Raw genomic sequence first — 24,485 nt, 5'->3', positions numbered from 1 at the left:
ATATTAAAAAAAAAAAGAGAGTGCTAAAATATGCAAAAGAAAAACAAAAGTCACATAGAAGGGAACTTATACTACAATGATAAAGTAATCAAAACAGTATGATACTGGCACATAGACCAATGGAACAGTACAGAGATCCCAGAAATAAATCCATGCACTCATGCTCAATTAATCTATGACAAAGTAGCCAAGAATAACAATGGGAAAAAGACAGTCTCTTCAATTAGTGGTGCTGAGAAAAGTGGTCAGGTACATGTAAAAGAATGAAATTAGAACATATTCTTACAACATACAAAAAATAAACTTAAAATGGATTAAACTCCTAAATGTAAAACTGTAAACCATAAAGCTCCTAGAAGAGAACATAGGCAGAACACTCTTGACATAAATTGTCTCTTCAGATGAAGGGAAAAAGGTAAAAATAACCAAAAGGGGCCTAATTAAACTTAAAAGTTTTAAGCAGTAAAGAGAACCATCAACAAAATGAAAAGACAACTTACTGAATAGGAGAAAATATTTGCTTAATGTCTAACTGATAATGATTAATGTCTAAAATTTATAAACAGCTCATACAACTCAATATCAGAAAAAGAAACAACCCAATTAAAAAATTGGCAGACCTGTATGGACATTTTTTCCAAAGAAGACATACATATGGCTAACAAGCACTTGAAAAGACACTCAACATCACTAATCATCAGAGAAATGCAAATCAAAACCACAATGAGATATCCCCTTACACCTGTCAAAATGCTTATCATCAAAAAGTCTACGAATGCCAGATGTTGGCAAGGATGTGGAGAAAAGTGTACCTTAATACACTGTTGGTGGGAATATAAATTGGTGCAGCCACTATGGGAAACAGTATGGAGGTTCCCTTAGAAAACTAAAAACTAGAACTACCATATGATCTAGCAATTCCACTACTGAGTATATAACCAATGAAAAGGAAAACATTAATTTGAAAGATACATGGACCCCAATGTTCACAACAGTATTATTTACATTAGCCATGATATGCAAACAACATAAGTGTCCATCAACATATGGATACATAAAGAAAACATGGTGTATATATGCAATGGAATATTACTTAGCCATGAAAAAGAATAAAATTCTACCATTTGCAACAATGTTGATGAAACAAGAGAGTATTATGCTTAGTGAATATGTAAGACAGAAAGAAAAACACTCTATATTATTACTTATATGTGGAATCTAAAAATAAAACAAAAGATTATATATTAAAAAGCAACAGGAACAGACTCACAGATGTAGAGAACAAATTAACATATATTAGGGAGAGGGAAAGTGGGAGGGTTGAGAGAGGGGTATTGGAATTAGACACAAACAACTATGTAAAAAGTAAATAAGTAAGGAGGATACATTGCACAGCACAGGAAAATATAGCATTATTTTGTAATAACTTAAAGTATAATGTATAAAAATATTGAGTCACCAAGCTGTACCCCTAAAACTAATATAATATTGTTAATCAACTATACTTCTTTATACTTAAAATATTATACTTGATTTACTATATTATATTATATTTTGCATGTATAATATATTGATTTTCCTTCATTCAGTAGATATTTACTTTTGCTTTTGTTTCCTTTGCCTGAGAAGGCAAATACAAAAAATAATAAAATCCATTAAATTAAATTAAATTAAATACTGCTATGACTTATATCAAACAGTGTTCTGCTTAACATTTCTTCTAGGAGTTTTATGGTTTCCTGGTTTACACTTAATATTTTAATCATTTTGAGTTTATTTTTGTATATGGTTTAAGAAAATGTTCTAATTCCACTCTTTTACATGTAGCTGTCCAGTTTTCTGAGCACTACTAATTGAAGAGACTATGTCTTCCCCATTGTATATAATTAGATTATTTGTCATAGATTAATTGAGAATAAATATATGGGCTTATATCTAGCCTCTCTATATCCATTGATCTATGTGTCTATTTTTGTGCCAGTAACATACTGTTTTGATTACTGTAACTTTGTAGTATAATCTGAAGTCAGGAACCTTGATACTTTCAACTTTATTCTTTGTTCTCAAGTTTGCTTTGACTATTTGGAGTCTTTTGTGGTTTTATACAAATTTTAGGATTACTTTTTTCTACTTCTGTGAAAATGTCATGGGTATTTTGACAGAGATTACACTATAAATTCATAGATTGCTTTGTATAGTGTGGACATTTTAACAATATTAGTCCTTCCAATGCAAGAATATGTGATATCTTTCCATTTCTTTATATCATTTTCAAATTCCTTCACCAGTGTTTTATAGTTTTCATAGTATAGGTCTTTCACCACTTTGATTATGTTTATTCCTAGGTATTTTAAACTTTTTGATAAGATTTTAAATGGGATTTATTTTTCTTTCTACTTCTGATAATTCATTATTAGTGTATAGAAAACGAATAGACTTCAGTATGTTAATCTTGTATTCTGCAACTTTACTGAATTCATTTATTAATTCTAACCATTTTTTGGTGGAGAATGTAGAGCTTTTCTATATATATTATAATATGTCATCTGTAAGTAATAACAGTTTTACTGTTATACATCCACTTTGAATGGCTTTATTTCTTTTTCTTGTCTGATTGCTGTGGCTGACCTGACAATACTATGTTAAATAGAAGTGTTGAGAGTAGGCATTCTTTTCTTGTTTCTGATTGTACAGAAAAAGCTTTCAGCTTTCACCATAGAGTAAGATGTTACCTCTGGGTTTGTCATAAATGGCTTTTATCCTGTTGAGATATGTCCCCTCTATACCAACATTAATCAGAGTTTTCATCATGAATGGATGTTAAATTTTGTCAACTGCTATTTCTGTGTCTACTGAGATGATCGTGTGTTTTTTTTCCTTCCTTTTCTTAATGTGCTGTATCACACTGATTTATTTGTGAATATTAAACTATCCTTGCATCCCTGGAATAAATTTCCCTTGATCATCATGTATGATCCTTTTTATATATTGTTGAATTTGGTTTGTTAATATTTTGTTGAAGATTTTTACATCTATTTTTATCAGAGATATTGGACTGTAATTCTTTTTTTGTGGTGTTTTTGACTTGTTTTGGTATTAGGGTAATGGAGGCCTTGTAAAATTAATTTGGGAGTGTTTCATCTTCTTCAGTTTTGGGGGATGGTTTGAGAAGCATAGTTTTACTTTTTTACATGTTCAATAGAATTCAACTGTGAAGCTGCCCATTCCTGGACTTTTATTTAATGGGAGTTTTTTGATTACTGATTCAATTTCAGTTCTAATAATCAATGATTCAGGTTATATATTTCTTCCTGATTCAGTCTTAGAAGTTTTTATGTTTCAGGAATTTATCCATTCCTTCTAGGTAGTCCAATTTGTTGGCATATAACTGTTTATAGTATTCTCTTACAATCTTTGTATCTCTGTGTTATTGTTGTAATTTCCCCTTTCTTATTTTGTTTATTTGGGTCCTTTCTCTTTTTATCTTAATGATCCTGACTGAAGGCTCACAAATTTTGTTTATATTTTCAAAAATACGCTCTTGGTTTCTTGATCTCTTTTATTTAAAAAAAAATGTTTTGGCCTCTATTTTATTGATTTCCTTTTAGATCAGTATTACCTTCTTCCTTCTGCTGACTTTAGGCTATGTTTGCTCTTCTTTTTTGTAATTCCTTTGGTAGGTTAGGCTGTTTATTTGAATTTTTTTTCTTTCTTTCTTGAGGTAGGCCTGTACCACTGTTAAATTCTCTCTTAGAACTGCTTTTGCTATATTCCACTGACTCTGGAAAGTTTTGTTTTTATTTTCAAGGAATTTTCTGATTTCTTTTTCATTTTTAGTTGACCCATTTGGTTTTTGATAGCATGTTGTTTACTCTTTGCATGTTTGTTTTTCCAATATTTCTAGTTTCCTACCATTGTGTTCAGAAAAGACAATTGATATAATTTCTATCCTCTTAAATTTGAGGCCTAGCATGGGATTTTGTGGCCTAGTGTGGGATTTCTCCTTGAGCATTTTCCACGTGCACTTGAAAGGAATGTGTATTCTTCCATTCTTGGTTGCAATATCTTGTAGATACCTTTTAAGTCCAACTGGTCTTTTATGTCATTTAATACCACTTCTGCCTTATTGATTTCTGTCTGGATGATCTATTCATTGACATATGTGGGGTGTTGAAGTCCCCTACTATTATTGTCAGTTTCTCTCTTTATATCTATTTATATTTGCTTTGCATAGTTAGGTGTTCCTATATTAGATGTATATGTGGTAATAAATATTATATCCTCTTCTCTTATTGATCCCTTTATCATTATATAATGCCCATATTTGTCTTTTTATTATTGACTTTGTTTTAAAGACTACTTTGGGGCTTCCCTGGTGGTGCAGTGGTTGAGAACCTGCCTGCTGATGCAGGGGACACGGGTTTGTGTCCCGGTCTGGGAAGATCCCACATGTCACGGAGCAGCTAGGCCCGTGAGCCATGGCCACTGAGCCTGTGCTCTGGAGCCTGTGCTCCGCAACGGGAGAGGCCACAACAGTGAGAGGCCTGCGTACCACAAAAAAACAAAACAAAACAAAGACTACTTTGATATATGTATTGCTACCAACTTATTTTTGTTTCAATTTGTATGAAATATAATTTTCCATCCCCTCATTTTCAGTCTGTGTGTGTCTTTAGCTCTGAATTGAGTCTCATGTAGGCACCAAATAGATGGGTTTTGTTTTTCTATCCAATCAGCACACTGTGTCTTTTCATTGGAGCACTTAGTCCTATGAAATTTTGGGAATTATTGATAAGTATGTACTTAATGCCAAATTTTTACTTGTTTTCTGGTTGTTTTTATAGTTCTTCTCTGTTCTTTTCTTCTTCTTTTAGTTTCTTCCCTTGTGGTTTGATGATTTTCTTTAGTGGTGTGCTTGTGTTCCTTTCTCTTACGTTATTGTATATTTTTGATTTGTGGTTACCATGGGGTTTATATATGTTGACTATACCTATTTCTACTTGTTTTAAGCTGATAGTCATTAAGTTGAAATATATTCTAAAAGATACTTCTCTCTCCCATGTTCTGTGGTTTTGATATCATATTTTACATCTTCATGTTTATCCCTTAATGGTTTATTTTAATTATGGTTTATTTTACAATATTGAGTTTTAATCTTCATATTCACTTATTTAAGTGGTTGACTCACAGCTTTTACTATATATAAATCTTGTTTTTATTAGTGCAATTTTTCCTTTTGTATAAATTCTTTTTTTTTTAACATCTTTATTGGAGTATAATTGCTTTACAATGGTGTGTTAGTTTCTTCTTTATAACAAAGCGAATCAGTTATTGTATAAATTCTTTAGTTCTTGTTATAGCATTTTCTTTTCCTCTTAGGGAAGACACTTTAACACACTTCATAGGGTCAGTTCAGTATTGATGAAATCTTAGCTTTGCCTGTCTAAAAAGTTTTTTTCTCTCTCCTTCAATTCTGAATAATAACCTTGCTTGGTAGATTATCCTAGGTTGTAGCTTTTTCCCTTTAGCACTTTATATACATCTTGTCACTCCCTTTTGGCCTGCAAATTTCTGCAGAAAAATCAGCTGATAATTTTATAGGGGTTCCCTTGTATGTGACTGTTTTTCTATTTCTGCCTTCAGAATTCTCTAATTTTAACTTTTGTCCTTTTAATTATGATATGTATTGATTTGGGTCTTTTTGTGTTCATCTTGTTTGGGATTCTCTGTGATTCTTATACCTGGAAATCTGTTTCTGTCTTCAGTTTGAGATGTTTTCAGCTATAACTTCATGAAATCTTTTTTTAACCCTTTGCTTTCTCTCCTCTCCTTCTGGGAGCTCTATCATTTGATTGTTAATACAGTTGATGTTGTCTCAGAGCTTCCTCAAACTATCATCATTTTCTAAAATTTAATTTTCTTTTTTGTTCTGATTGATTGATTTGCATTATTCTATCTTTTAGATCACTTATATAATCTGGCAACATCACGTCCTCCTTAACAGCCAGAGCCCCAGGCCATTTCCAATGCACTGCCTCTGTGCGCTTGCCAGCAATGCTCACCTGATTCCTGCTCAAGGGCAGGGCCAGGTCTTAGCTGGCTCTGCTTCCTCAAAGTGTGTCCTAGCAATGTCATTTTGCCCTAGTGAGGAGCAACTCCAGAACAAGAGGAAGCAGAGTGAGCACACAGCACAGGCAAGGGCATGTTTTGTGATAGTTCTTGCACACCACTCTAGAGTCTCATGTAACTCCCAACCCATCGCTTCTAGATACACACTGGCAATGACAACCCATGCCATGGTCAGAATCAGGGCCATGTCCCAGCCTGCTTTGCTCATCCAAAATGTGCACTCTCTTGGGCAACTTCAACCTTCTCTCTGGTGGAGAGTTGTGCTGGAACAAGAAGGGCTAGAGCAGTCTCCCAGTGTGGGCTGGGGTGTGCACTGGGTTGGTCACAGGAAACCAGCAAAAGCCCCAGGAAGTTTTCAACCTGCTTCTTCTGCCTTATTCCTAGGTGTAAGCAAGCATGTGTGTTCACTCTTTATGAGCAGCATCTTGGTTTCTTACAGCCTTCCTGTAAGTCCCATTGCTTTTCAAATAAGCTAAGGAAACTCATCTTGCTGGTGTTAGACCCAAGGTCTGTGGTGCCTAATAGGAGACAGGAATCTCCCAATCTCCAGGGAGGATCCCCAAGCCCTGATATTCCCCTCTTCTGTGGCCCCCTGCTGGGGGCATGGGTCCCAACCTGATTGCTTCTTCTCCATTCCTACCCAACTCTGTGTGGATCTTTCTTTACAGCCTTGGTTATAGGAAAGGCTTTCTGCAAACCTCCAATTTGTTTGCATTGAGAGTTGATCCACATTTTGATGTATTTTTTTAAACATCTTTATTGGGGTATAATTGCTTTACAATGTTGTGCTAGTTTCTGCTGTATAACAAAGTGAATCAGTTATATGTATACATATATCCCCATATCGCCTCCCTCTGACATCTCCCTCCCACCCTCCCTCTCCGACCCCTCTAGGTGGTCACAAAGACCCAAGTTGATCTCCCTGTGCTGTGCTGCTGCTTCCCAGTAGCTATCTATTTTACATTTGATAGTGTATATATGTCAGTGCCACTCTCTCACTTCATACCAGCTTACTTTCCCCTTCCCAATGTCCTCAAGTCCATTCTCTACCTCTGCATCTTCATTACTGCCCTGCCCCTAGGTTCTTCAGAATCATTTTTTTTTAGATTCCACATATATGTGTTAGCATACAGTATTTGTTTTTTGCTTTCTGACTTACTTCACTCTGTAGGACAGACTCTAGGTCCATCCACCTCACTACAAAAAACTCAATTTCATTTATTTTTATAGCTGAGTAATATTCCACTCTATATATGTGCCACATCTTCTTTATCCATTCATCTGTTGATGGACAATTAGGTTGCTTCCATGTCCTGGCTCTTGTAAATAGAGCTGCAATAAACAGTGTGGTACATGACTCTTTCTGAATTATGGTTTTCTCAGGATATATGCCCAGTAGTGGGATTGTGGGGTCATATGGTAGTTCTATATTTAGTTTCTTAAGGAACCTCCATACTGTTCTCCACAGTGGCTGTATCAAATTACATTCCCGCCAACAGTGCAAGAAGGTTCCCTTTTCTCCACACCCTCTCCAGGATTTAATGTTTGCAGATTTTTTGATGATGGCCATTCTGACCGGTGTGAGGTGATACCTCATTGTAGTTTTGATTTGCATTTCTCTAATGATTAGTAATGTTGAGCATCCTTTCATGTGTTTGTTGTCAATCTGTATATCTTTTTTGGAAAAATGTCTATTAAGGTCCCCTGCCCATTTCTGGATTGGGTTGTTTGCTTTTTTGATATTGAGGTGCATGAACTGCTTGTATATTTTGGAGATTAATCTTTTGTCAGTTTCTCATTTGCAAATATTTCCTCCCATTCTGAGGGTTGTCTTTTTGTCTTGTTTATGGTTTCCTTTGGTGTGCAAAAGCTTTTCAGTTCATTAGACCCCATTTGTTTATTTTTATTTCCATTTCTCTAGGGGGTGGGTCCAAAAGGATCTTGCTGGGATTTACATCATAGAGTGTTCTGCCTACGTTTTCCTTTAAGAGTTTTAGTGTCTGAGCTTACATTTAGGTCTTTAATCCATTTTGAGTTTAGTTTTGTGTATGGTGTTAGGGACTGTTCTACTTTCATTCTTTTACATGTAGCTGTCCAGTTTCCCAGCACCATTTATTGAAGAGGCTGTCTTTTCTCCATTGTATATTTCTGTCTCCTTTGTCAAAGATAAGGTGACCATATGTGCATGGGTTTATCTCTGAGTTTTCTATCCTGTTCCATTGAAATATATTTCTGTTTTTGTGCCAATACCATACTGTTTTGATTACTGTAGCTTTGTAGTATAGTCTGAAGTCAGGGAGCCTGATTCCTCCAGCTCCGTTTTTCTTTCTCAGTATTGCTTTGGCTATTCAGGGTCTTTTGTGTTTCCATACAAATTGTGAATTTTTTTGCTCTAGTTCTGTGAAAAATGCCCTTGGTAGTTTGATAGGGATTGCATTGAATCTGTAGATTGCTTTAGAGTATAGTCATATTCACACTGTTGATTCATTCAATCCAATAACATGGTCTCTTTCTCCATCGATTTGTATCATCTTTAATTTCTTTGATCAATGTTTTATAGTTTTCTGAGTACAGGTATTTTGTTCTCCTTAGGTAGGTTTATTCCTAGGTATTTTACTATTTTTGTTGCAAAGGTAAATGGGAATGTTTCCTTAATTTCTCTTTAAGATTTTTCGTCATTAGTGTATAAGAATGCAAGAGATTTCTGTGCATTAATTTTGTACCCTGCTACTTTACCAAATTCATTGATTAGCTCTAGTAGTTTTCTGGTAGCATCTTTAGGATTCTCTATGTATAGTATAATGTCATCTGCAAACAATGACAGTTTTACTTCTTTTCTGATTTGGATTCTTTCTATTTCTTTTTGTTCACTGATTGCTGTGGCTAAAACTTCTAAAACTATGTTGAATAGTAGTGGTGAGAGTGGGCAACCTTGTCTTGTTCCTGATCGTAGTGGAAATGGTTTCAGTTTTTCACCATTGAGAACAATGTTGGCTGTCTGTTTGTCATATATGGCCTTTATTGTGTTGAAGTAAGTTCCCTGTATGTCCACTTTTTGGAGAGATTTTATCATAAATGGGTGTTGAATTTTGTTGAAGCTTTTTCTGCATCTATTGAGATGATCATATGTTTTTTTTTTTTATTTTAAACAGCTTTATTGGAGTATAACTGCTTTACAATGGTGTGTTAGTTTCTGCTTTATCTGTACAAATACATATATCTCCATATCTCCTCCCTCTTGCGTCTCCCTCCCACCCTCCCTATCCCACCCCTCTAGGTGGTCACAAAACACCGAGCTGATCTCCCTGTGCTATGCGGCTACTTTCCACTAGCTGTCGATTTTACATTTGGTAGTGTATATATGTCCATGCCACTCTCTCACTTCGTTCCAGCTTATCTTTCCCCCTCCCCATGTCCTCAAGTCCATTCTCTACGTCTGAGTCTTTCTTCCTGTCCTGCCCCTAGGTTCTTCAGAACTATTTATATATATATATATATATATATTAGATTCCATATATATGTGTTAGGGTATAGTATTTGTTTTTCTCTTTCTGACTTACTTCGCTCTGTATGACAGACTTTAGGTCCATCCACCTCACTACAAATAACTCAGTTTCATTTCTTTTTATGGCTGACTAACATTCCATTGCATATATGTGCCACATCTTCTTTATCCGTTCATCTGTCAGGGGACACTTAGGTTGCTTCCATGTCCTGACTACTGTAAACAGAGCTGCAATGAGCATTGTGGTACAAGACGCTTTTTGAATTATGGTTTCTCAAGGCATATGCCCAGTAGTGGGATTGCTGGGTCGCATGGTAGTTCTATTTTTAGTTTTTTAAGGAACCTCCATACTGTTCTCCATAGTGGCTGTATCAATTTGCATTCCCACCAACAGTGCAAGAGGGTTCCATTTTCTCCACACCCTCTCCAGCATTCATTGTCTCTAGATTTTTTGATGATGGCCATTCTGACCGGTGTGAGATGATATCTCATTGTAGTTTTGATTTGCATTTCTCTAATGGTTAATGATGTTGAGCATCCTTTCATGTGTTTGTTGGCAATCTGTATATCTTCTTTGGAGAAATGCCTATGTAGGTCTTCTGCCCATTTTTGGATTGCATTGTTTGTTTTTTTGATATTCAGCTGCATGAGCTGCTTGTAAACTTTGGAGATTAATCCCTTGTCAGTTGCTTCATTTGCAAATATTTTCTCCCATTCTGAGGGTTGTCTTTTGGTCTTGTTTATGGTTTCCTTTGCTGTGCAAAAGCTTTTAAGTTTCATTAGGTCACATTTGTTTATTTTTGTTTTTATTTCCATTACTCTAGGAGGTGGGTCAAAAAGGATCTTGCTGTGATTTATGTCATAGAGCGTTCTGCCTATGTTTTCCTCTAAGAGTTTCATTGTGTCTGGCCTTACATTTAGGTCTTTAATCCATTTTGAACTTATTTTTGTGTATGGTGTTAAGGAGTGTTCTAATTTCATTCTTTTACATGTAGCTGTCCAGTTTTCCCAGCACCACTTATTGAAGAGGCTGTCTTTTCTCCATTGTACATTCTTGCCTCCTTTATCAAAGATAAGGTGGCCATGTGTGCATGGGTTTATCTCTGGGCTTTCTATCCTGTTCCATTGTCCCATATTTCCGTTTTTGTGCCAGTACCATACTGTCTTGATTACTGTAGCTTTGTAGTATAATGTGAAGTCCAGGAGCCTGATTCTTGCAGCTCAATTTTTCTTTCTCAAGATTGTTTTGGCTATTTGGGGTCTTTTGTGTTTCCATTAAAATTGTGAATTTTTTTGTTCTAGCTCTGTGAAAAATACCATTCATAGTTTGATAGGGATTGCATTGACTCTGTAGATTGCTTTGGGTAGTACAGTCATTTTCACAATGTTGATTCTTCCAATCCAAGAATATGGTATATCTCTCCATCTGTTTGTATCATCTTTATTTCTTTCATCAGTGTCTTATAGTTTTCTGCATACAGGTCTTTTGTTTCCTTAGGTAGGTTTATTCCTAGGTATTTTATTCTTTTTGTTGCAATGGTAAATGAGAGTGTTTCCTTAATTTCTCTTTCAGATTTTTCATTATTGTGTAGGAATGCAAGAGATTTCTGTGCACTAATTTTGTATCCTGCTACTTTACCAAATGATCATATGGTTTTTATCCTTCAGTTTTTTAATATGATGTATCACATTGATTGATTTGCATATATCAAAGGATCCTTGCATTCCTGGGATAACGCGACTTGATCATAGTGTATGATTATTTTAATGTGCTGTTGGATTCTGTTTGCTAGTATTCTGTTGCATATTTTTACATCTATGTTCATCAGTGATATTGGCCTGTAGTTTTCTTTTTTTGTGACCTCTTTGTCTGGTTTTGGTATTCAGGGTGATAGTGGTCTCATAGAATGAGTTTGGGAGTGTTCCTCCCTCTGCTATATTTTGGAAGTGTTTGAGAAGGATAGGTGTTAGGTCTTCTCTAAATGTTTGATAGAATTAGCCTATGAAGCCTTCTGGTCATGGGCTTTTGTTTGTTGGAACATTTTTAATCAGAGTTTCAATTTCAGTGCTTGTGATTGGTCTGTTTATATTTTCTATTTCTTCCTGGTTCAGTCTAAGAAGGTTGTGCTTTTCTGACAATTTGTCCATTTCTTCCAAGTTGTCCATTTCATTCTCAAATAGTTGCTTGTAGAAATCTCTCATGAACCTTTGTATTTCTGCAGTGTCAGTTGTTACTTCTCCTTTTTCATTTCTATTTCTGTTGATTTGAGTCTTCTCCCTTTTTTTCTGAATGCATCTAGTTAATGGTTTATTAATTTTGTTTATTTTCTCAAAGAACCACCTTTTAGTCTTTTTGATCTTTGCTATTGTTTCCTTCATTTCTCTTTCATTTATTTCTGACCTGATATTTATGATTTCTTTCCTTCTGTTATCTTTGTTTTTTTGTTGTTGTTGTTCTTCTTCTTCTTTCTCTAGTTGCTTTAGGTGTAAGATTAGGTTGTTTCTTTGAGATTTTTCTTTTTTCTTGAGGTAAGATTGTATTGCTATAAACTTCCTTCTTAGAACTGCTTTTGTTGCATCCCATAGGTTTTGTGTCATTGTGTTTTCATTGCCATTTGTTTCTAGGTATTTTTTGATGTCTTCTTTGATTTCTTCAATGATCTCTTGGTTATTTAGTAGTGTATTGTTCAGCCTCCATGTGTTTGTATTTTTAACTGATTTTTTCCTGTAATTTTGATATCTAGTCGCATAGTGTTGTTGTCGGAAAAGATACTTGATACGATTTCAATTTTCTTAAATTTACCAAGGCTTAATTCTAACCCAGATATGATCTATGCTGGACAATGTTCCATGAGCATTTGAGAAGAAAGTGTATTCTGTTGTTTTTGGATGGAATGTCCTATAAATATCAATTAGTCTATCTTGTTTAATATGTCATTTAAAGCTTTTGTTTCTTGATGTATTTTTGATGTGTTTGTGGGAGTAGGTGAGCTCAGCATACTCCTACTTTACTATCTTGATTTCAGCCCCCTGAACAAACTGTTTAACTTTTCCTAAAATGAATCATAATTCATCCAGCTAGGGAGACAAAATGTGAACAAAAAATTCATTAATACATAGCATCAGCCTGTCATGGTGAAACCAAACTCAAATCTAGAGTCAAAACATCTGGCTTTCTCATTGTTTACTTTATATGTTACCTTGTAAAAAAGATCATGTCTGCCATATAACAGTGGCTCTCCAATATTCATTGACCAAAAATTGCTGGGAAACAAAAAGGCCCCAGCATATATGAGATATGAGATTGGGACCCAGAGTCCAATGCCATCAAATGTTGCTTGTGATTTTGATGAAGTATTCCTAAGGTCACACTTTGGAAAACAGTGAGTTATTCCAAAAATAGATTGTGAGTATCCATCTCTCTATTGATATGAACTGTTTAATAATCTATGAACCACAACATTTTATTTACCCATTTAAATATCTGACTTTCTAAACAATCATCATATATTTATTCATTTATTTTTTTACAAGTAACTGGCATGTAACTTTCATATACTAGTTATGTAACATATAGGTTTTAGCCTGTATACAACTAATTTTATCTGCTCTGAAGTGCACTAATAAATATATAAAATAATTCAGTGGGAAAAAGATTAGTTATAATTAGAGTACTATGGAAAATTTTGTGAAAATTTGAGAGAACGATATATATGATTGTAGTTAGAAGAGATACTTGTGAAAGGAATTTTAGCTGAAGGTGGAAGTTGTGAAGAAAACACATGAAGGCTGTAATTCATATTCAGAAAACAAAAACTTAATATGCCTTGAAAGTAGCAAGCAAATGACAAATAGTGGAATCTATATACTAAGCACATTTCTATAATAAATAGTAAATGGTCTCAAATAATAAGTAAAGGAATTTATGATCCACTTCATTAGACAATTAAAGGTTTTTGTGCTGGAATGAATACATTTCAGCATTTATCCTCTGTTACAAAATCCTTCATAATTTAGACTACACTATATTTTAGAGCATCTCAAGTTGGGAAAGTGGGGTCAATAGACCAAGGCTTAAATTGTTTAATTATAAGCATAGTCAGCAACAAGTAAGTTTGTCTCAAACTTACAATTTACAAAAGGATTTTTTCACAAATTGACTGAAAATTCATATGGTAGATGTTTTTAAAATGTATTTTACAAAAAAATTAAGTGGCTAGCTCAAGATCAGAGAATGAAAATGGCAAGTGAGGACTGACACCTGGTTTCTCATAAGTTTTCCTCTGTGTTCTCTATATTTATGGACTTTTCTACCATTGCTATATTCTAAAGAGGCTAGTATAAACCTTGCTTTTTTTAATTTTAATATCTATATTTGCTTTTCTGACAAGTGTTTCCAGAATGTAACCCTTGCTTCAGTCCTGGTGGTATTACAAACATTTATATTCTTGGTACAGTATGGCTAGCTAAGTGTTTTTGCCAAAAGTCTCACAGACCAGCTGCCTCTCACGGGCTGGAGGGTGGTAACGTTTGTAGCAAGAAAAGTGTACAGATGGAACAGTATAAACATTGTCAGGGACACTCTATGTTGCAATCAGGATGGCAGTTAGCATTCTTCCATAGGTAGTACCAGTGCTCACAAAGTTTTTTTTTTTTTTTTCCTGTAACATAATCTAAAAAGCATCAGGAAGTATTAACTTTTAAAATTCTCTGTGAAACTATGGAGAAAAGGGAACAATCATTTTCTGACAGTGTTATCAGAACTTTGAATATACTTTTGTTAGTATCTGAGTTGATATTTATGGAATTTCAATTTAAACAACTCAAGTCCAAAAGTAGTTTTTTAAAAACAGTGTTTGTTGAAAGCATTAGTCATAACTTTTCATTTGCTTGGATTTTCCTCCTGGAAAATACCACCTCATTATTTTATATTTCTTAAGACAAATCTTTTGAAGACAGTTTTCCTAATCGGTTGTGAAAAACATTGTAATGCAATATTATCTTGGCATAAATATATTCAAGAAAGGAAATTAAAGGACAGATTCAGAACACCTGCCAGATCCTAATAAAGATAGTGAAAATGATTTATTCTGACTCATTACCTCCCACTCATGCCTATATAACTCAGAGCTATTTTTAATAGACAGCCAAATGGAGTCTGACACTTTACTTCATTTTCTATCAAATATTATTTTTTTCTCTCACTGTCAATCAGTAGCCTTCTTAGTTCTCATTTTACTAAGTCACACCCCATTTCAGCAGGTGTTTTCTGCGGTTATATAGAAACTTGCAATTAAATTGCTCAGTCATTAATTATTAATCTGGTATTGGTGACTTATACTATTAAGCAGATGTTTTAGGATTAAACTGAACAAACTCCCCCTTCCAAGTATAGTTTGATAGATTTATAGTTGATAGATTTATAGTTTGATAGATTTGCAGATCAGATCCCCAACATATAGAAAACTGCTAGTTTTCAGAAGCATACATTTACTCAGATTGCATATGCTGCTTAGCAATATATCAATATATGCAAGTGATTGCTGAAATACAGAGCTAATATTTTACAAAACATTTTATGGGATCATCTGTAAGTTATTATAATTAATAGGAGTGGGCTTGTTTCTCTCCCTTACAGAAGATGTTAGTTCTTTCCCAGAGGTATCATAGTTGTAATTTGGAACAACAGATTTCAAATGTAATAAAGGATAAATAACAATTCTAGTATGTGTACATGTGTACACGTATTTTGACACTTCAATACAAACTATATATTCAGTGTCCAGTTCTGTGCTTTATAACTGCAGTGAATATTGATCAATGTAAGAGAAAAGAGGAATGTAAATGAGTAAATTTTAAGTCTCACACAAAATGTTTTCTTGTCTTATCTTAAATGTGATTGACACAAGCCAAATGACTGGGGTAGAAGTAAATGATCTGACTGAGTATAATTTTCTACTCCAGGAAAATTAGAAGATTCATAGAATTTTTGCTTATTTGGAGGAAAAGTGGATATTAATAGATCTATATGATATGAACAAGTAGAGAATGTGGAATACTTGTTCTTTTACTTATTCTCTGTTTAAGTATAAACTAAAATAAATAAAGAGGACTTGTCATAAGATTTTCAGTGTGTCTTGACTTTTTTGGATATGGGGGGTATTGGTCAGCAACTTCAGGATCTTCCCAGGTGTAATCTGAAACCAGCACCTGTAGGGGAAAGCAGGAGAGACCAAAAAAGAGGCAAACCACTCCAGATTGGTAGGTGGCAAGTTTAATAAGCAAGGGAACTTACATAAGGAGGTGTGTCTTGGAAAGGCTGCAAGACAAGTAGATCTCCACACCTGCTTGCCAGAATCTTAAAGTTTATGTAGAGCCCTTAAAGTTATCATCAAGTATACAGTCCAGCTGTATACATGACTAAACAACACACTACCCTCTCAAGATGGCTTCATCAAAACAGCTCCAGCTTGGGAACAGTGGGTGGAATGTATATTCCAAGGATAGGGCAGAGGGTAAATTGTATCCAGTTGCCTGGTTCCAGCTCACAGATCAATCACAAGTCACATCTTCTCCATGACCTCCTCCAACACTCCAGCCCTACTGACTTCCTCTCAGAATCTTACAGGCCCCTGTCTTCTGCAATGTGCCCTTAATGGTCAGTAAGGGGTTTCACTAGCATGGACGTGCCTCATTTGGACACTGTCTACCTGCATTGGAGGGAGATGCCACAGAAACAATATAGGCACATGCAAGAGAAAGCACAGATTAAAGCAATGATTCCCAAATAAATAACAAATTTTTTCACCAAAAGCCCCATGATTTGGACCACTGATTTATTAAATCCCCTAGGCTGGGAGTTGGATCACTCAGGGTGTTCACTTGCATCCTTGGGTACCCAGGGGCATAAGTGTTTTATGAGCCAGGATGTGACAAACACGTAGGTCTGCCTCAGGCTCTTGCAGATGGGCCCAAATGCCTTTCCACACATATCCTGACCCCACAAGTGTTTATTCATGATCATCCCTCCCTTAGTTTCCCATTGTCCAGTCCATAAGTTTTAGAACAGCGTAACTGTCAGTCCAAAGGGTTAATGGCCAGGGCTCATGAGTGATCACCAGCCAAACTGCTCTGAGTTCAGTCCACTGAAGGCTACAGTTTGACTCTGTTTCTAGGCATCTGTATACGAGGCATCAGTAGGAGTTTCTCCCACTCCTTCCATAAAGGCCATGGGGGCTACCACAGGAATAGGAGCTGAGCCATTTGGAGGACCTACATACTTATATCCTAGTAGCACCTGCATTTCTATAGACAGTGGCCTGGAAGACAGGATGCTCCTCTGCTGCAAATAGGCTGCCACTTAGTCAAAGCGGAGATTTGAGCCATGGCAGAGATGGGTTGATGGAACATATTCTCAACTCACACTTTGATAGGAAGGAAAGGTTTTACCATGACATGCTGTTCCTTTATGAGAGGCTCTACCTGGAGGACTGCTATATACACCATTAAGAGCTATTGCTCTATGGAGATATATTGGATTTCTACTGCCTTCCAGACCTGAGACCGAAATCCTACAAATTCTCTCATTCAGATGTCTCTGCCACAGTCTGGAACTCATACCTCCTTTACTCACAGACACATATAACTCAAATGGTATTCTTGCTTGGGTGATGCCCAGAGCTTTGATCTGACTCACTGGTATCTTTGCCTTCTCAAAGGTGGATGGCTGCTTGATCCCCAGTCCCACACAGGTACTTAGTTTACCAAGCAGAATAAGGGATGGAAGCCCTATGCCAGATGGAAAATAAAAGTACTCCCAAACCCCCAAATGCCTAGTTTGCATCTTGTTCACATTCTTAAGTGTTGGATAGCCTTATACCTTATCAACCACAGCTTCTGGGATAATTCAGGTCTTGAATTTCCTATGAATTTCCACTGCCCATCCTCTTCCTTGCAGATATTCCAGCAAAAACTTCAGAATGTCCTGCAGCAGAGGCAAATCTTCACATGTTAACATTATATCACCAATGTAACAGATCCATTTTACTGATGAGGAAAAGAGAACAGGCACAGGTCTCAGGCTACTGTACCATAATATTTTGTGGGGTTGTGTAGGTAGCCCTGGGGAAGCCTTTAAAAGTTCCATTATTGCCATGCCAATGTGAAGGCAAATTGATCATAGTTATCGGAAATGTGTACTTGTCGGAGTTTTTTCCATGAATCTTCTTGAAGAAAAAGCACTTTTGCAGGAACACTTTTGCAAAAGCGTTAGAGAAAAACAATTATTGTAAATAAAAATAACTAAATATTTTTCGTTTTATGTAAGTACACTATTGATATTAAGGGCTTACTTGTCTTTAAGCCAATTAAATAGAGCTCTTTCCAAATTAATTTTGGCAATACCTTCTGGAGGTAGAAAAACATTACATACAGATAACATGCATCTAATGACATACATAAACATGCAAACACAAACAGAGACCCTATAGCTTTCACTCCCAAACTTTAGCCCTTGATCAGTAACGTTATGGAGTCTGTGGACTAGATTTTGTGTAAGGGAGCTTCATGGTAGTCTATATTTTAAAAAGCCTCTCCCTCCCCCTCTTTTTTTTTTTCTTTCAGTCTCGGTGGGCAGTATTTACATTTCAAAGGCATGACAAGATTTACAACTTTAAGGGAAGAGAAAAAATGCAAGGTTTCTCCTAGGAGTTTTGGGGTATATTTCTCTATTATTGGAAGTCTAAGGTAATTACTACTTAGGATTTTATTTATGTTAGGGACCAGACAACACGAGCCACTCCATCTGTTTCATTGTTAATTATCGCAACAACCTCCCATTCTCTCTCCTCAGTTTCCCAAGGATTCTACCTTATGGAATCCTAATCAGGCTTTGCCATAAGCACTCAGACCTTAATCCTTCATAGCTTTGCAAAATGGCACACTAATAAGTTACTATCCTACTCTCATACCTTCTCAGCTAAGCTTGAAGCTAGCAGAGTAGTGGACAAATCCTTCTTTAACCTCAGCACTTCTTCCAACTTTCTAAGTCATGCTTCAGCCTCTAGTTGGGCATCAGTGGCCATCTGAACTGCTCAGTAGAGGCCAGCTCACTACAGCAGCCATTTGTTTCCCTTCTTTGCAGTAGTACACTATGAGCAGTTCTGCAAACAGATAAATGAAAGCAGTCCGTATTTTGGGGGTGTCTCTGTACCCATGGGGTGGTCCATAAACATCTAAAATGGATCACACCTCTCCACATACAGGTCAGTGGCTAATGTGAGTTTTTCTTAAGGGATGCCGCTTTTCCAAAACCCATTTCTTTGGTCTCCTGGCTGGCTCACCAATTGTTGGTTTGAAATTTTGGGAGATTCCTGGGTGTAAGCTGAAACCAGCGCTCATACACAGAGAGAATGGAGGACTGAAGAAAGAGGCAGAACACTCTAGACTGGTAGATGACAATTTTAATAAGGAAGGGAACTTACTTATGAGGCTTGTTTTGCACAGCAGCAAGATTAGTAGATTTCCACACCCACTTTTCAAATCTTAAAAGTTCATGTAGAGGATTTAACTCGGTTCATTCAAGTATACCATCCAGAAAAGCTCAACAGCACATTGCTCCCTCAAGTCTGCATCCTTGAAAATGCCTCTCACTGTGGGCACAGTGGAGGGAGCATCACTTTCTAAATACAAAGGAGAGATGAGGAGCTTCCAATTGCTCAGGTCTAGTTCTCAGATCAGCTGGCAGTCAAGTCCTCTTGATGATAACCTCTGCCACCAGTGTGACTGAAAGGTTTCTAGAATTATATCTTTCTTCCCTGTATCTTGTTCTCTCAGGGCAAATATGATCTAATTTTAGTATTCAGCCTCTATTCTATATTCCATTTTTGCCTTTCAGTTAGAATCTTGAGAGGAAGGAAGATGATAGTCTAGCTAACAAGCCTAAAATTAAAAACTGAGTAAATGTATCCAAAGAGGGAATTAACACTTCCTAAAACAATAGTTGAAACAGAAGAGTGCTATAAATATTCATATCAAAATAAGAGGATCAATACAAATGTAAAAGAACTTGAAAGGTACAGATCATATAACAAATGCCAACTACTTCAAATTCTAATTTACATCATTAGGCAGTGCTATTTAAACATTATACTTTCTTCATTTATGAATAGTAATTAGAATCTCTGAATTTGCCAGTCTTAGAAAAGTAGATGGCACATGTGTACATTACTTGCAACAATGTGCCAATCATTTTCTGTTTTTAATATTAGTGCTCAGAAAATCCCCAGATACTTTGAGATCTGGGAGAAAAATTATTTTAGAGAGTAAATCCAGATCCAAATTAAGGAGTTGGCTCTCCTGATAAGGTGGTGAAAATTCTGGAAATAATGGCTGGGTTTCTCCCACTACAAACTAGTACAACAGGGTAAACATACATTACACATACAGATGCACACAACACACACACACAACACATACACACACACACACACTTAGAGTGAGAAGCCTAAGTACAGCATAGATTAAATGGGAGTGGAAAGGAGTTCAGTTAAGTTCTGGTGACCCACTGAATCTGATAATTCAATTCTTCTTCTTGAAAGAATAAATTATTAGAATATCTAAAAATATTCTCAACTATAGTACATAAACATGGCAAACATAACCAAATTAATATTTGTGTTTTCTTTATGTAAGGACCAAGAAACTATGATAAAGGTAAAATCGCTATTATTTTTTTAAATGCACATAGAGAACATAAAATTATCTGTAAATTAAAAGCTGTTACTACTGAAGTTTATGAAAAAGAAAAAGAAGTACCATGGGGTTGCTTCTGAAAACTAAACATTTAAAAGATACTTAAGAAGATGTAAATATTTTTTCATTGCTAAAAAACACTTTTATAAATAAAATAATTGAGACATCAGTATGTTAATAATAATTGTGTTTAAGTAGTTGGACCATAAGTAAGTGTCTTTTCTTTCTTTTTTTATTTCTCCTCTTTTATTCTTATGATATATTTTCTGGTTTAAGGCTTATATTCTAATTTTTAAATGTTTATATTAAATTTAATTTAAAAAAATGTAAACCATTTAGGATAAGATTTCTTTATATTTCCCTTTTCCTATCCAGTCAAGAGTCTGGTGTATGCCAAAAATGAAATATTTCTCATGCATATATTATGTTTAGCTACAATTTTAACTTTAACACATATGTTTTTAAAAAATTTTTAATTTATTAAAACATTTTTAACATCTTTACTGGAGTATAATTGCTTTACAATGGTGTGTTACTTTCTGCTATATAACAAAGTGATTCAGCTATACATATACATATATACCCATACCTCCTCCCTCTTGCGTCTCCCACCCATCCTCCATATTCCACCCCTCTGGGTCACAAAGCTGATCTCCCTGTGCTATGCGGCTGCTTCCCACTAGCTATCTATCTTAAATTTGGTAGTGTATATATTAGTCCATGCCACTTTCTCACATCGTACCATCTTACCCTTTCCCCTCCCTGTGTCCTCAAGCCCATTCTCTGTGTCTGCATCTTTACTCCTGTCCTGCCCCTAGGTTCCTCATAACCATTTTTTAAAAAATTTAGATTCCATATATATGTATTAAGATACGGTATTTGTTTTTCTCTTTCTGACTTACTTCACTCTGTATAACAGATGCTAGGTCCATCCACCTCACTACAAATAACTCAATTTCATTTTTTATGGCTGAGTAATATTCCAATGTATATATATGCTACATCTTTTTATCTATTCATCTGTCAATGGACACTTAGGTTGCTTGCATGTCATGGCTATGGTAAACAGAGCTGCAATGAACATTGTAGTGCATGCCTCTTTTTGAATTATGGTTTTCTCAGGGTGTATGCCCAGCAGTGGGATTGCAGAGTGATATAGTAGTTCTATTTTTAGTTGTATTAGAACCTCCATACTGTTCTCTATAATGGCTGTATCAATTTACATTCCTAGCAACAGTGTAAGAGGGTTCTGTTTTCTCCACACCCTCTCCAGCATTTATTGTTTGCAGAATTTTTGATGATGGACATTCTGACTGGTGTGAAGTGATACCTCATTGTAGTTTTGATTTGCATTTCTCTAATGATTAATGGTATTGAGCATCCTTTCATGTGTTTGTTGGCAATCTGTATATCTTCTTTGGAGAAATGTCTATTTAGATTTTTCACCCATTTTTGGATTGGGTTGTTTGTTTTACTGATATTGAGCTGCATGAACGGCTTCTAAATTTTGGAGATTAATCCTTTGTCAGTTGCTTCCTTTGCAAATATTTTCTCCCATTCTGAGGGTTGTGATCTTGTCTTGTTTATGTTTTACTTTGCTGTGGAAAACCTTTTAAGTTTCATTAGGTCCCATTTGTTTATTTTGTTTTTATTTCCATTGCTCTAGGAGGTGGGTCCAAAAGGATCTTACTGTGATTTATGTCATAGAGTGTTCTGCTTATGTTTTCCTCTAAGAGTTTTATAGTGTCTGGCTTTACATTTAGGTCTTTAATCCATTTTGAGTTCATTTTGTGTATGGTGTTAGGAAGTGTTCTAATTTCATTCTTTTACATGTAGCTGTCCAGTTTCCCCAGCACCAATTATTGAAGAGGTTCTCTTTTCTCCACTGTATATTCTTGCCTCCCTTATCAAAAATAAGGTGACCATATGTGTGTGGGCTTATCTCTGGGCTTTCTATCTTGTTACATTGATCTATATTTCTGTTTCTGTGCCAGTACCACACTGTCTTGATTACTGCAGCTTTGTAGTATAGTCTGAAGTCTGGAAGCCTGATTCACCCAGCTCCGCTTTTCTTTCTCAAAATTGCTTTGGTTATTTGGAGTATTTTGGGTTTCCATACAAATTTTAAATTTTTTTGTTCCAGTTCTGTGAAAAAATGTCATTGGTAGTTTGATAGGGATTGCATTGAGACTGTAGATTGCTTTGGGTAGTAGAGTCATTTTCACAATGTTGATTCTTCCAATCCAAGAACATGGTATATCTCTCCATCTGTTTGTAAATGCATTAATTTCTTTCAAAAGTGTCTTATAGATTTTTGCATATAGGTCTTTTGTCTCCTTAGGTGGGTTTATACCTAGGTATTTTATTCTTTTTGTTGCAATGGTAAATGTATTTCCTTAATTTCTCTTTCAGATATTTCATCATTAGTGTACAGGAATGCAAGAGATTTCTGTTCATTAATTTTGTATCCTGCTACCTTACCAAATTCATTAATTAGCTCTAGTAGTTTTCTGGTAGCATCTTTAGGATTCTCTATGTATAGTGTCATGTCATCTGCAAACAGTGACAGTTTTACTTCTTCTTTTCCAATTTGAATTCCTTTATTTCTTTTTCTTCTCTGATTGCTATCTCTAAAACTTCCAAAGTTATGTTTAATAATAGTGGTGAGAGTGGGCAAACTTGTCTTGCTCCTGATCTTAGAGGAAATATTTTCAGTTTTTCACCATTGAGGATGATGTTAGCTGTGGGTTTGTCATATATGGCCTTTATTATATTGAGGAAAGTTCCCTCTATGTCTACTTTCTGAAGGGTTTTTACCATAAATGGTGTTGAATTTTGTCAAAATCTTTCTCTGCATCTATTGAGATGATCATATGGATTTTGTCCTTCAATTTGTTAATATGTTGTATCACACTGATTGACTTGCATATATTGAAGAATGCTTGCATTCCATGGATAAACCTCATTTGATCATAGTGTATGATCCTTTTAAAGTGCTGTTGGATTCTGTTTGCTAGTATTTTGTTGAGGATTTTTGCATCTATGTTCATCAGTGATAATAGACTGTCATTTTATTTCTTTGTGACATCTTTGTCTGGTTTTGGTATCAGGGTGATGGTGGCCTCCTAGAATGAGTTTGGGAGTACTCCTCCCTCCTTTATATTTTGGAAAAGTTTTGGAAGGGTAGGTGTTAATTCTTCTCTAAATGTTTCATAGAATTCTCCTGTGAAGGCCTCTGGTCCTGGGCTTTTGTTTTTGGAAGATTTTTAATCACAGTCTCAATTTCAGTGGTTGTGATTGGTCTGTTTATATTTTCTTTTTCTTCCTAGTTCAGTCTTGGAAGGTTCTGCTTTTCTAAGAATTTGTCCATTTCTTCCAGGTTGTCCATTTTATTGGCATATAGTTGCTTGTAGTAATCTCTCATGATCCTTTGTATTTCTGCAGTGTCATTTGTTATTTCTTTTTCATTTCTAATTCTACTGATTTGAGCCTTCTCCCTTTTTTTCTTGATGCGTCTGGCTAGTGGTTTATCTATTTTGTTTATCTTCTCAAAGAAACAGATTTTAGTTTTATTGATATTTGTAATTGTTTCCTTCATTTCTTTTTCATTTTTTTATGATCTGATCTTTTTGATTTCTTTCCTTCTGCTAACTTTGTTCTTGATTCTCTAATTGTTTTAAATGTAAGGTTAAGTTATTTATTTCAGAAGTTTCTTGTTTCTTGAGGTAGGATTGTATTACTATAAACTTCCCACTTATAACTGCTTTTGCTTCATCCCATCAGTTTTGTGTTGTCATGTTTTCATTGTCATTTGTTTCTAAGTATTTTTTGATTTCCTATTTGATTATTTTCAGTGATCTCTTGGTTATTTAGTAGTGTATTTTTCAGCCTCCATGTGTTTGTATTTTTTACAGATTTTTTCCTGTAATTAATATCTAATCTCATAGCATTGTGGTCAGAAAAGATACTTGATATGATTTCAATTTTCTTAAATTTACCAAGGCTTGATTTGCAACCCAAGATATGATCTATCCTGGAGAATGTTCTTTGAACACTTGAGAAGAAAGTGTGTTCTCTTGTTTTTGTATGGAATGTCCTG

The sequence above is a fragment of the Delphinapterus leucas genome, chromosome 7 (genome assembly GCF_059928025.1).
Source record: "Delphinapterus leucas isolate spDelLeu-1000000601 "Yukka" chromosome 7, BTC_Dleu_Yukka2, whole genome shotgun sequence".
NCBI classification, from domain to species: domain Eukaryota; kingdom Metazoa; phylum Chordata; class Mammalia; order Artiodactyla; family Monodontidae; genus Delphinapterus; species Delphinapterus leucas.
The sequence above is the reverse complement of the archived record's forward strand: the minus strand, read 5'-3'. Positions refer to the sequence as shown.